The following is an 11,904-nucleotide window of genomic DNA, read 5'->3' as shown; positions in this document are numbered from 1 at the left end:
TTTTTTAAAAATGAGTGAAATTTGAGTTGATCCTCCTCGCTGAGTCCAGGGATAATCTCCTCCTAAGTGATGGGGAGGGGAGGTGGGCGACCCTCTCCCTGGAAGGGTCTGCAGAGGCAGCGAGCCCTGGGGACCCCATGGTGCCGAAAGGAGTGGACAGGGCACAGGGTACCGCCTTCGGTCCCCAGCTGCGCGTGGCTCCTCACGAAATCGATCCAGGCCGCCTGTCCGCTCACGTGCCAGGAACGGGGCCCAGACTGGTGAAAAGACAAGTGAGATAACTGTCAAATCCCTCCAAAGCCTTGGAAGAAAGATGTCGTGGCATATAAATCAGTCATTTCTTAGTTCACCAATAATTATGCAAACCTCTTCTTCATTCCACAAGGTCTTTGTTCATCTTTCATGCAGGTCTCATCACTCACTGGCTCTTTCATCCTGAGCGATAACATTATCAGCAGCTATTTACTGAGCACCTGTTCCAGGCCAAGCGCTGTACCAGGCAAACCTTAAGACGTAGCCGGCGTCAGACAGACGCAGTCCCTATGAGCTGGTGCGTAGATTTAGTAAGTTGCTCACTTTCTCTGAGCCTTGCTCCTCTCATTTGTTACATTAAAAAAAAATAGTAACCACTTGCTTCCAGAAATGTTTTCAGGACTATGTGAAATAGTCCTGAAATAAAGGGTGTAGTGAAAGGTAACTGTGAGTTTAATGAGTGCTTCTGCCTCCACCCCCATCACAAGCTTCTGTTAAGCAAAAGAAAAGGTAGAAGAACTGGCCGTCCTGGACCCACATACCACCCACAGTGATCAGCTGGGGCTGCTGCAGTTCTGCCGTCTTTGGGGGGAGCACACACTCCCCAGGTCTCTGTAGCTCCTTTTAAGGCTGCTACGTAAGCCTGTGTTTTAGTATTTTGCTTGTAGTAGACAAATAATTTTTCCGTGGGCATGAGTCCACAAAAACATGAGAAAACAGATCATACACCCAGAGGACTGCTTGTTTTACCACCAACAGGCAGAGAAAACATCTTTGTGGAAGGGAGGAACATAGCTAAGGTTGGCTATGCAAAACCCTAGCATGCTCCACTCACACCACCTGCCTGGCTCTTAAAGGCATTTTATTTTGTGTTCTCTCCTTGGAAAATTTGGCAGCTGAAAATCTGTAGGTAGTTTGCAACTTTCATCCAGCCCTTTCCCCTCCAGAGCTACTCACAGTCATTGTGAGCTTGCCTTGGCACCTAACCTTGGCGAAAGTTCTGTTGTCTTTAGCCCTTGCTTCCTTCATCACCTGCAGCAAACTTCATAAATCTCATCCATCAGTCTTCAGGAAGCTAGGAATTTGGGACACTAACCTTGAGCTTTTTTGTTTAGAGTATTAATAACATGAATTTCTATTATAGTCTCCATCTGTCATACAAAAGAAGAAATTCAGGTTCAGTGGGTAACTGACAGGTGGGATTTCAGTACAGCTGGTGTAGAAAGGAAATAGGGAAGGGAATCTCTTCTTGCTCCTTTCGCTGGGGAAAGAAAACAAGGTGCCCTTCCCCATAACCTCTTCCCCTCGTCTCCCAGCCCACAGGCAATATGTACACATATTAGCCCTCAAGTTGTAAGCCGGCCAGCTTCTCCCGGCCTCTCCCAGTATCACCCTCATCTAGCAGATGGGGTGGTACAGGCAGAGGAGCCAGCTGGCATCTCCATGCTGTTGGCCTGCTGCCTGGGGGGTGGCCGCTGCCAGCCATCACCAACCCAGGATGAGCACAGAGAGCCGGGCCCTGGAGTCCTCAGTGGAGCCACTGGCCACGTAAGGACAAGGACAGGCCAGAAGCTCTCCCGGTTCTCTTCCCTGGGCTGCCCGATGCTGTCCGGTCACCAGCAAGGAGGGCATGGGGAAGGGGGTGAACGCTCATCCCAACTCTGAAATGGAACAGACTCCCCTCTGCCAGGATGCAGAGAAGCAGGGTGGGCACTGCAGGGAAGGTATGTAAACACCCTAGTGAAAGAGCAGCCCCACCCTATTGGTGTCTGTGGGGTAAAAGTACAGCCTGGGATGTGGACTCTGGGGGAACCTCTCTGTAGTCCCACTCACTCACTCTATCCCTATCTGATGAGTCCCTACTGTGTGCTAGGTACCTAGACAAACACAGTTTCCTCTGTGTCTTTGGCTAAAGACATATAATTCACAGAGGAATTTATTGGCCGAGCATGAGTAAGATCTTGAGAAAGTTTTGAGGCTTCTGTGTCTGAAGTTCTAAGTCAGTGTGAAAGCAGGCAATTCGCCTTCTGTGGATTGAATATGTCTCCCAGAGAATTCATTTACAGTGTGGAGAAAAGTGGATTTACAGTTACTCTTATGGAAAACAACATAATAGTTAATAAATCATAATATAAGAATAAAGTCCGTGCTTCACGTGCTCACAACTGTAAGCCTACTTTTGCCTCATTCTGTATCCAAATACTAATCTCTCTCTTTTTGTCCGTTGAGGCATTTTATCTGCACGTGTTGTATTACATGCCTATAAGAAATCCCAGGACTTTTCCTCCCGTGTTTTTGTCTTGCTTCTTCATGGTCCGTGATGCCCACTGAGGTTGTCCGCTGAATGGAACCAAACCAACAGGACGGAAGCAGGTCGTTCTGACATTTTTCTAGATCTCTGAGTTGCACACTGAGTCTGGGGCTGATCACTCCACCCTGCTCAACCTGCCCCTGAGGTTCACAGCAATTTTCCCAGCTCTGGGGTCATCGATAATTTCAAATGCGCCAATGTAACATTGCTTCATCATCACAGTTTGAAACCGGAGGATGGCTTTGGAGCACGGCCTGATGAGACCCTGGCCTGGGCCTTTCTTTTTGGCATCACTGGTGCTCCTGAGAGCATCCGCCAGGGCTTTCGTGTGCGCCATTATGGAGGCACAGAAAGATGGCAGGAAGGGCAAGCCCTAATCTCAACGTGATAATACGTGGAGGCCTTTGGGAGGTGACCAAGTTCAGGTTAGGCAGCGAGGGTGGGGCCCTCCTGGTGGGATTAATGACCTTTTAAAGGAGGAAGGCAGCAGCCATCTGCAAACCAGAAAGCAAGCTCGTACCAGACACAGAATCTGAGGGCACTTTGGTCCTGGACTTCCCAGCCTCCAGAAATGTGAGGAATGAATGCTTAAGCTACCCAGCCTGTGGTACTGTTACAGCAGCCTGAACTAAGATATCACCGGAACTCAGTTCATTGGCAAATAATCACTTGGCAGAATGACCAGTCAACTGTACTGGCAGTCAGAGAGTGGGCTAAAAACTACCATCCAGAGTATACACCTGACCTGGGTTCCAGGAAAAAATGGTAAGAAAAACTTGAGTTTCTATCACGTTCTACCTAACACAGCACCGGGGGCTTTTGAGTGTGTCATTATTTCATTGAAATGTCAGAACACTTAACAGTAGGTTTCTCTAGAGATTTTATATATGAAGCCTGTATATGAGGCTATAAATATGAGGCTCAGCAAGGGTAAGAAACACATCCAAGATCTCCCAGTCGGTAACTGATGCAGCCAGATTTCAAACCAGCTCCTTCTGCTTAAAGCACCAGTTCCGTTCTCTGCAGCTGTGCCTGGGTAGGCTCTACTAGAGAAAGTTTTGGGGTCTCCGACTGTTGGATTCACCTTGCATCCTTAGAAACATTTTACACCAGCTGCAATCACAGTTTCTAAAGAGAGTACCCATAGTTCCTTCTTGCAACAGCGTCTTCTTTCCAGATGACTGAGACAGAGTTGCTGGCGGTAAGACCAGATTAACCTATTTCAACTCAATGGCTAGATTCTGACACACTGAGGAAAAAGCACATAGCGGACAAAAAAATCACAGTTACACTGAACACAGTAATGTCTCCTCACAGGAAACCCTCAGGTTTTGCGATCAAATATTTACTATAGGTCCAAAAGAAAAAGGAATGACCATTTTCCCTTGGTTTTAAAATATAGTTTGGATAGCCTGAAATCAGGGTGCATTTTATAATCCATATAAGATTTTAACATGGCAGTCTCTTCTTCCTCCCCACCCCGAGTGAGCTTTGAGATTTGACCGTCAAGTCAAGAGGCATCAAAAAGTGCAGACAAAGCAGTTGTGTGTCTGAACATTGATGGCACCTTAGAAAGTATAAATATGAAGTAATGAGGAGGATTCTGACCAGAAAACATTAATTTGTTCTTATATCCTCACTACCTAGTATGCAAGAGCAGTGATTTCTATGTTCGTTAAAGGGACACATACATCAATAAAATAGACACGGTTTTTTAATTAGGAAAAATTTCAAGCATGCTCCAAAGTGCAGAGTGCACTATAATGAGCTCCTGCACCAGCCTCAGTGTTTTCAACTCTTGGTCTACCCTGTTGGTTTCTCCCCTCACACCCTCCCTGCCCCGGATCATACTGAAGCCAGTCCCGGGTGCCAGGGCATTTCACTGATAAACGTTTCAGTGCACATCCGTAAAAAACAAAGAGTATCTTTTTAAAAAACAATAATGACACCATTATCACATCTCCTTAGAAATCAATACCAATAATTCCTTTAATATCATCTAATAGTCATTTAGTATTCATACATTTCCCTGATTATCCTATAGTCTCTCTCTCAACCGCTCTTTCTCTGCCTCAGGATGCAAATAAAATCCCTACTTCTACTCCCCCGTCTGTTATGCTGTTGAAGGAAGCAGGTCTCGTTGGCAGAGTTTCCCGTGATTTGGCTCCTGCGATGGCCTCCTCATGGCATTGCTCTTCAATACAGATCCCATTCTGCTATATTTCCTGTGAAGTGGTACTTGGAGCTGGAGGTTTTCTGCAAACTTGGTTTGGATTTTTTTTTTACTTCCATCAGGAGGTACCCAGTACCTGGTTTTCCCTGTCTTTGAATGCTAATAGATGTTGATGCTGGCTGCTTAGTCATAACTAGCACCTTTGAAACGACTGCCTCATTTACTGAAACTGCCAAAACATACATAAAAAAGTATAAATCGAGTATGTTGGATATGGAAACTGTTCAGTCATGGGTTCTTTTGATTATAAGAAAGGAAGATTCCCCTGGATTTCCCCAAATAGCAAAAGGCTTAAACATCGTCATCTGCAGTGAGATGAGAGTTGTATACCCAGGCAACTTAACCTTGACAAAGCAGCACTATACACCACTGTTTTATACACCATTGAGTTAAAAAAAGGGGGAGTGGGTACTGCTGGCTACAACAAAATCATGATTTGTTTTACATTTTCAGCTAGAATCCTTGAACGTGCACACACTGGTGCAGCCTGTGAGTCTGTCTAGCTCTTGCATAAGAGTCATGTCTTGGGCCCTCACCTGCACGCACTTCTTACACATTTCCATTACTTTCAGCAGAACAAGGGGTTGTGACACTTATGCAGCAGGTTTTCCCACTCCTGCCCGCAACACCGACTTCTGTATTGGTCGTGAGGGTCTGTGCATGGCCCCTAGTCAGCCAATCATGTCAGGTTCCATCTATCTATTCATGCTGTCTATACACATAGTAACGAGGGACATAAGGACCTCACAGGCATTCAGGGAAAGGGACCCAGCTTGGTCCCAGGCCGGTGCAGGGGCCAGAATAGCCACTATTGGTGTGCCCCCGTGTGTTTTTGCCTTTGTCCACTTCTTCTCCAGTACAGACTAGGTTCATTATGCTTTACTCTGCCTACCTCTGTGGGTGAATCAGACATTAGAATGTTCAGTACAAAGAGCAGAAGCTTGCAAACATTTTTGGCTCCCACTCAATAAGCTTTTATTATAACCAAGTACACACAGCTGTGTAGATGTGTAGGTGAGCCTGTGTGCCGTGACATAGATGCACAGATACACACACACATGTCATCATTCAAACTGAAGTCTCACACACTATTATCCCTGCTTTGTGTGATGCATTCTGATATTTTTCTATTCTATTTTTCTGTAAAAAATAAAAAATGCTGGTTATGACCCACTGAATTTATTTGAAAACCTACTGGTGGGTCATAACTTTCCTCTTGAAAACTATGCCCCACAATGAAGGCAGAGATTGAAGAGCATCAGAGTAAAGCTCTGGGGAGCTAGACCAATTCCAAATGCAAGAATTAAAACTCGTAAGAGACTGGACTACCATTATCTTGGGAATTAAATTAAAAAAAAGAAGCATGTTTATAGTTGTCACATAACAGGGCATTTCAATTTCAACCTTAGGTCTAGCCCTTCGGTTTCATTTGTGATCAGGTTAATCCGGGGAGTAAATCCATCAGGAGAGAAAAGCCTACCAGTGCCCGGGGCCATCCGAGAGCCCTCCCTCGCCTATTGTTTTTGTGATGGATCTGACCTCCCAAACAATAATCATCCATCACAGAAACCCAATTCTATTCTCCTAGCTCGAAAGGCACACTGTGCTCTCTGGAGCTGCAAAGGGGAGGAAATATGCGCTCCGCCACTCCTGCATGATGAATTCTCTCACCTCTGCAGAAAGCCCCGCTTTCAGGCCCTGTCGTCTGGCTTTTTGAATGTCCCAACTACAACAGGGAAAGTGGGAAAAGAGCAGCAACCCTGCTCCTGCAGCCAACTCAGACTGCCTTATGTTTTTCACCTCTCTCCTTACAAAGAGCTCCCAGCTCTAGGGGGGAAAACAATAAAAGGAAAGGAAAACCCACACGGTATCAGTAAATTTACCTTTGAGATGAAGTCTCTTTCTCAGACAGCATTTTCACAACATGCTTTATTATGCATTCTGCTTAGATTTTCAGATATCTAGGTGGAGATCAAATTTATCTTCAGCTTTTATTCAGCACCACCTCCTTGCACACACACACACACACATATGTAGAAAGTGACATATGAAAGAGTTAATCTCCCACTTGCTGGGAGCAAGAAGCTCTCTCTCCAGAATGTGATCAGCTTAGAGGCATTAGTGTATGAGTACAATAATATTTTTGGTAACTAGAAAGGAAGAAATAACCCATGAGTCATGAAAAAAACCTGCAAATGTTATTCTGATGTTTGTTTATCTTGAACTAAATTTGCAGGGAAATAAAATCTCTCTGGCAGCTAAAACTGCACATTCACATTCTTTTGTATGAATTAATTATACTTAACTGCTCTGTAATGTCCTGATTAATTATTTCCTGTTCCAGTTGGTTGATTGTGCATTTTTTATATGAAACCTGCATCACGATGAAAATCTTAGACTCATTTCTCATCTTGCTTGAGGTCCCTGTAGAGCTGATCTGAACGACTAGCTTCAAAGAAAGCCCGCATCTGCACTGGTGTCCTAGGAAGACTGGGCAGCAGCACAGGCAGGGACAGTGCAGCTGTATTGGGGGCTCAGGGTGTGGAATCACCATGCATGTGTAGGCAGCAAGGAGCTGAGGAGGTTAATGCAGCATTGCTTGTGACAAGCATAACTCCTACCCTGTGCAAACGCTGCAGACCTTGTCTCCCACCAACAATCTCTTTGCTGTGTCTGGGGTAACGGGATCCTAGAGAGCAGGGTGCACATTGCCAGGTAGGAGAAATGGAGTGTATCAGTTTCTCACTGCTGCTGTAACACAGTACCACAAATTTAATGGTTTTAAACAACACAAATTTATTAGCTTATAGTTTGATGTGCCCGGAGTCCTAAAATCAAGACGTCGGCAGGGCTGTGTTCCTTCTCAGGCCCGCATGGAACAATTGCATTCCTTGCCTTTTCCAGCTTCTTAAGGCTGCACATTCCTTGGCTTGTGTCTCCTTCCTCCAACTTCAAAGTCAACAGAATAACATCTTTAAATTTCTCTCTCCGGCCTCTTGCTTCTGTCATTGCATCTCTTTCTCTCACTTTCCAGTCTCTCTACTTTTCTGATAAAGACCTTTGTGATACATTGGGTTCAGATAATCCACAACAATCTATTTCAATATCCTTACCCATGTAAGTGTATGGAAGGTACTAATTCGCAGGCTCTATGGAACAGGGAGTAGGCGTTATTCAGAGGGAGGCATTACCCTGCCTTCCACACCAAGGATCCAGGCTGGGAAGGAGCCAGTGTAGGTCAGCCAGGTGGCAGGCAGCGCTGGGCCAGGCCTGCACAGGCACCGGGGGGAGGGTGGGCAGAAGTCAGGAGGTAGATGTGAGTTCAGATCTTGGCAAGAACACTGTAATTAGACCCCACAGTTATCCTGCTTTTTACCTGTTTAAAGGGGGATTTGCATTCAACTAGCTCTAAAACCATAAGGGTAGCAATTACTACAATGACCCAAGATACCAAATTAACTTGTCAATGTAGACAGAGCACAACCGAAAGACACCAAGAACCTGAACCATGGGAGTGCCCCTAGAGTTCAATAAATAAAATCAATGCATATGGTTGATTGTATGAAGTTATGCAATAAATGGGTTAATCCCAAGCTACAGTCAGCATTCACATATTTAAAGAAAGAGAATGAGAACCAGGAATGTCAATGAGCTTTGGAGCAGAGAGGTATAAAGAGGTCAAGGTGGATTGACCCCTACCTCTCCTCTCTCCCCTGACAAATCCACTGGGCCTGTCCCTGACAAGAGATGGACACATCAGACACAGAACCCAAAGTCCTTATGTCCTCACGCTGTGTAACTAACTGTCCTCTTCTCTGATTCCAGGCTCACCATGAAACCCTGGGCTAATTGGCTTCCCTGGAAGCCCCCCACGCAGGGAGAGGATGGGCTGTCAATCTCTGGTATGCCTGACAGATCAACTCTGTTTCTCATAGAAAATTAACAAACTGGCATGCTGGCTTGCATATATTAATGCCTCGGGAATTTAGTTAGCATGAGTCAGCACATTAAAGCTGTCAATCTCTGGTCTGTGTGACATTTATATACTCTAATTTCTCACAGAATTAGCAAACAGCTATGCTGGTTTATATTTATTAATGTGTTATGAGTTTAGTTAGTATGAGTCAGTCTCAAAACTCTGACCAGCTCAGGGGCCCCTCCCCCCCCTCCCCCGCCTCCCTCCCCCCTCCACAGTTCCCACCCCGCCATTGGGTCGTCTCGTCTCCTCCCACATCTCCAGAGCACCGCCTGAAAGGAGCTGCGTGGCCCTGCCCTGGACCACTCCCAGGAATCCTTCAGAGCTTCATTTCGGCTTCTCTTAAAGTCTCCCTTGGCCCTTCAGCATTCTTTAGACCTTCCTGTTTTATATCCTGAGAATCTTGCCCAGCCCTTTCTCACACTCCTCTCACTCTTACTTGGCATCTATCTACCTCCCCCACCACGAAGCGGGTCAGGTTTGTTTTACTCAGACGCCCAGGGCCCAGCCTGGTGCCTGGCACAAAGCAGGTGTCCGGTGATTGAGTGGATGCTGTCCTGATCGCCACGTGTGACTCTTTGTCAGCCACTAGAGAGTAGAAAATGGATGCTAACCCACCAAAAGATGCAGAAGTAGACATCATAAATTAAGGAAGAGATCACTTTCAAGATCAGACGGAGAATACCTCTGTGGAGTTAACAGGAGGCTGTCTCCCCAGCAGCAATGGAGGGACAGCCCATTAGGACAGGCTGTGACAGCCCAATGCAGCGGCAACGACAGGGCAGCCAGGAGACACCACTAAAAACAGCCGGACATTTCCATTTGAATGTCCTGGCATTACCGCAACTCCATCATCCCAAAGCAAGCTCACGGTCTTTTAATTTTGACTCCCAATGGTTTCTACTTCTGGGTGTGTCCCAGGATCTTAACTTTGGGATTACTTAAAATTCCTCTGTCTCACCTTGGCTGGTGTGGCTCAGTGGACTGAGTGCTGGCCTGTGAACCACAGGGTCGCCAGTTCAATCACCAGTCAGGGCACACCCCTGGGTTGCAGGCCAGGTCCCCAGTAGGGGGCGTATGAGAGGCAACCACACATTGATGTTTTTCTTTCTCCCTTGCTTCCCCTCTCTCTAAAAAGAAATACATAAAATCTTTAAAAAAATTTTTAAAGATTCCTTTCTCTTTTATAAAGATTTTATGTATTTCTTTTTAGAGAGAGGGGAAGGGAGAAAAAAAGAGAGAGAAACATGGATGTGAGAGAGAAACATTGCTTGGTTGCCTCTGGTGTGCGCCCTGACTGAGCCTGCAACCCAGACATGTGCCCTGACTGGGAATCAAACCAACAACCTTCCACTTTGTGGGAAGATGCCTAACCAACTGAGCCATGGTGGTCAAGGCTCCTCACCCTTTAAAGTTTGCGCTAATAAACCAGTGGTTCATGTGGGCTTGCCTTCATCCCAAGTCCCATCACATCATCCAGTTTCTGGTCTCTCACCTCTCTGGACCCCTACTGTGTGTCTGGAATACCTTTTTTTAAAAAACAAATACCACTTGTATAATCTCAGCTCCTCCCTGTTCTGGAGCTCCTTCGGTGGCTCTACGGCTCCACACTGTTAGCAGACAGGCCTCTGAGGCCCCGCACGTCTGCCCGTCCTCATCTCCTGCTGTTTCATATCCCAGTGCCCGGGCGGCTTTCTATTATTCCCAAGCCATTTCTCCCCCCTTTCCCTCCTCTTGGGCGTACAAATCCTGTCCCTCTCCCTTAAGACGCTCTTGCCCCTATACTTTTGTTCAGGCTGGACTGCCCCTCTTTTCTTCCCTTTGTGTAAGCCCCATCTATCCTTCACGTCCCAGTTTAAGGGCCAACCCCTTCATAAAATTTTCCTTGATACTTTCAACCCACAGGCGAAGACTCACAGAGGAGAACCAAGTGTTGAAAAGACTCAGGCTTCAGCGCAGCCTCTCGCCGCAGCTCAGAAAATGGAGGCTGACAGAACCTAACCTTGCTCGCTTTCTGAAGCTGTCACTTTTCTTTACCATTCAACGTGGCACTTAATCATCAGCCGCCCGTGTTCTCACTGCTCCCATCAACCCCATTAGGAAGGTTGGCTGTAGGAGCACAGGGAACCTATTAGGCTTCTTCTATAGCAACCTCCACATCTCACTCAGCGAGGAGTTCAAAAAGCTCTCAACAAATACTTGTGTTGAAAGAAACCAGAGAAAGTGGGTCATGATGAGTATAAAGGAATGAAAGTAAAGGACAAAGAATTTAGCTATGGGTGTTTCCAATCATCCTATCGTGGGCCAGGTGACAAGGTGGCCTAGTTCTCAGTGCCCAATCCAAATTTTCTACAATCCGTCTAACAGGGCTCTCCTACCGGCTGACCCCTCGGGCCCTGAAGCAGCTGACAGCTGGAGGCTATTTGCTGAACCTACTCCTCCGCTGCACAGTAAAGTGGGCTGAATCATGGCCCCCCAAAAGGGCATGTCTGCCTCCCAAACCCCATAACATAGCCTGCGGTTGTGACCTTATTTGGAAAAAGGGTCTTTGCAGATACAATTAAGGATCTTAAGGTGAGACCACCCCAGATTACCCAGGTAGTCCCTAAATCCAATGACGCGTGTCTGTGTAAGAGACAGACGAGAGAAGGAGCAGAGAAGGAGAGAAGGCCATGTGAACCTAACAGCGGAGAGTGGAGTTACACAGCCACAAGCAGAGAAACCCCTAGAGCCACCAGAAGCTGGAAGCAGTGAGGAAGCATTCTTCCCTAGGAACTTTGGAGAGAGTTTGGCCCTGCTGACACTTAATTTCAGACTTTTAGCTTCCGCAACCATGAGATAATAACTTTCTGGTGTTTTAAGCCAACTGGTCCCTGGGAATTTGTCTTGGCAGCCTTACGACACTAACATAGACAGCAGGTTGCACCTTGAAGGGAGGCCTGGGAAGTGCATCTGTCTCTTCCACGCTGTCCTCAAAAACATTAGTGGAACAGTCGAGCATAAACAGAGCATTGTCACTTGATACAATTGGTGCTGGGATCCTATTCCAGGGGGCGGTATGCCCAGAGGGGAAGCATTTGTCCAAGCAGTGCTGGAATTAGGATGGGGCAAGGGAAGACGCAAAGAGAGACG

The 11,904-nt window shown here is 46.4% G+C and overlaps 1 pseudogene; it reads right to left on the bottom strand.

The window, feature by feature from the left end:
- Window positions 1-2,504: 2,504 nt before the first annotated feature.
- LOC119051905 (40S ribosomal protein S15a-like) lies at window positions 2,505-2,900 on the bottom strand (annotated as a pseudogene).
- Between the last annotated feature and the right edge of the window lie 9,004 nt (window positions 2,901-11,904).

This window comes from Artibeus jamaicensis, unplaced genomic scaffold (genome assembly GCF_021234435.1).
Source record: "Artibeus jamaicensis isolate MK-2021 breed Jamaican fruit bat unplaced genomic scaffold, CSHL_Jam_final contig_3126, whole genome shotgun sequence".
NCBI classification, from domain to species: domain Eukaryota; kingdom Metazoa; phylum Chordata; class Mammalia; order Chiroptera; family Phyllostomidae; genus Artibeus; species Artibeus jamaicensis.
The sequence above is the reverse complement of the archived record's forward strand: the minus strand, read 5'-3'. Positions and strand labels throughout refer to the sequence as shown.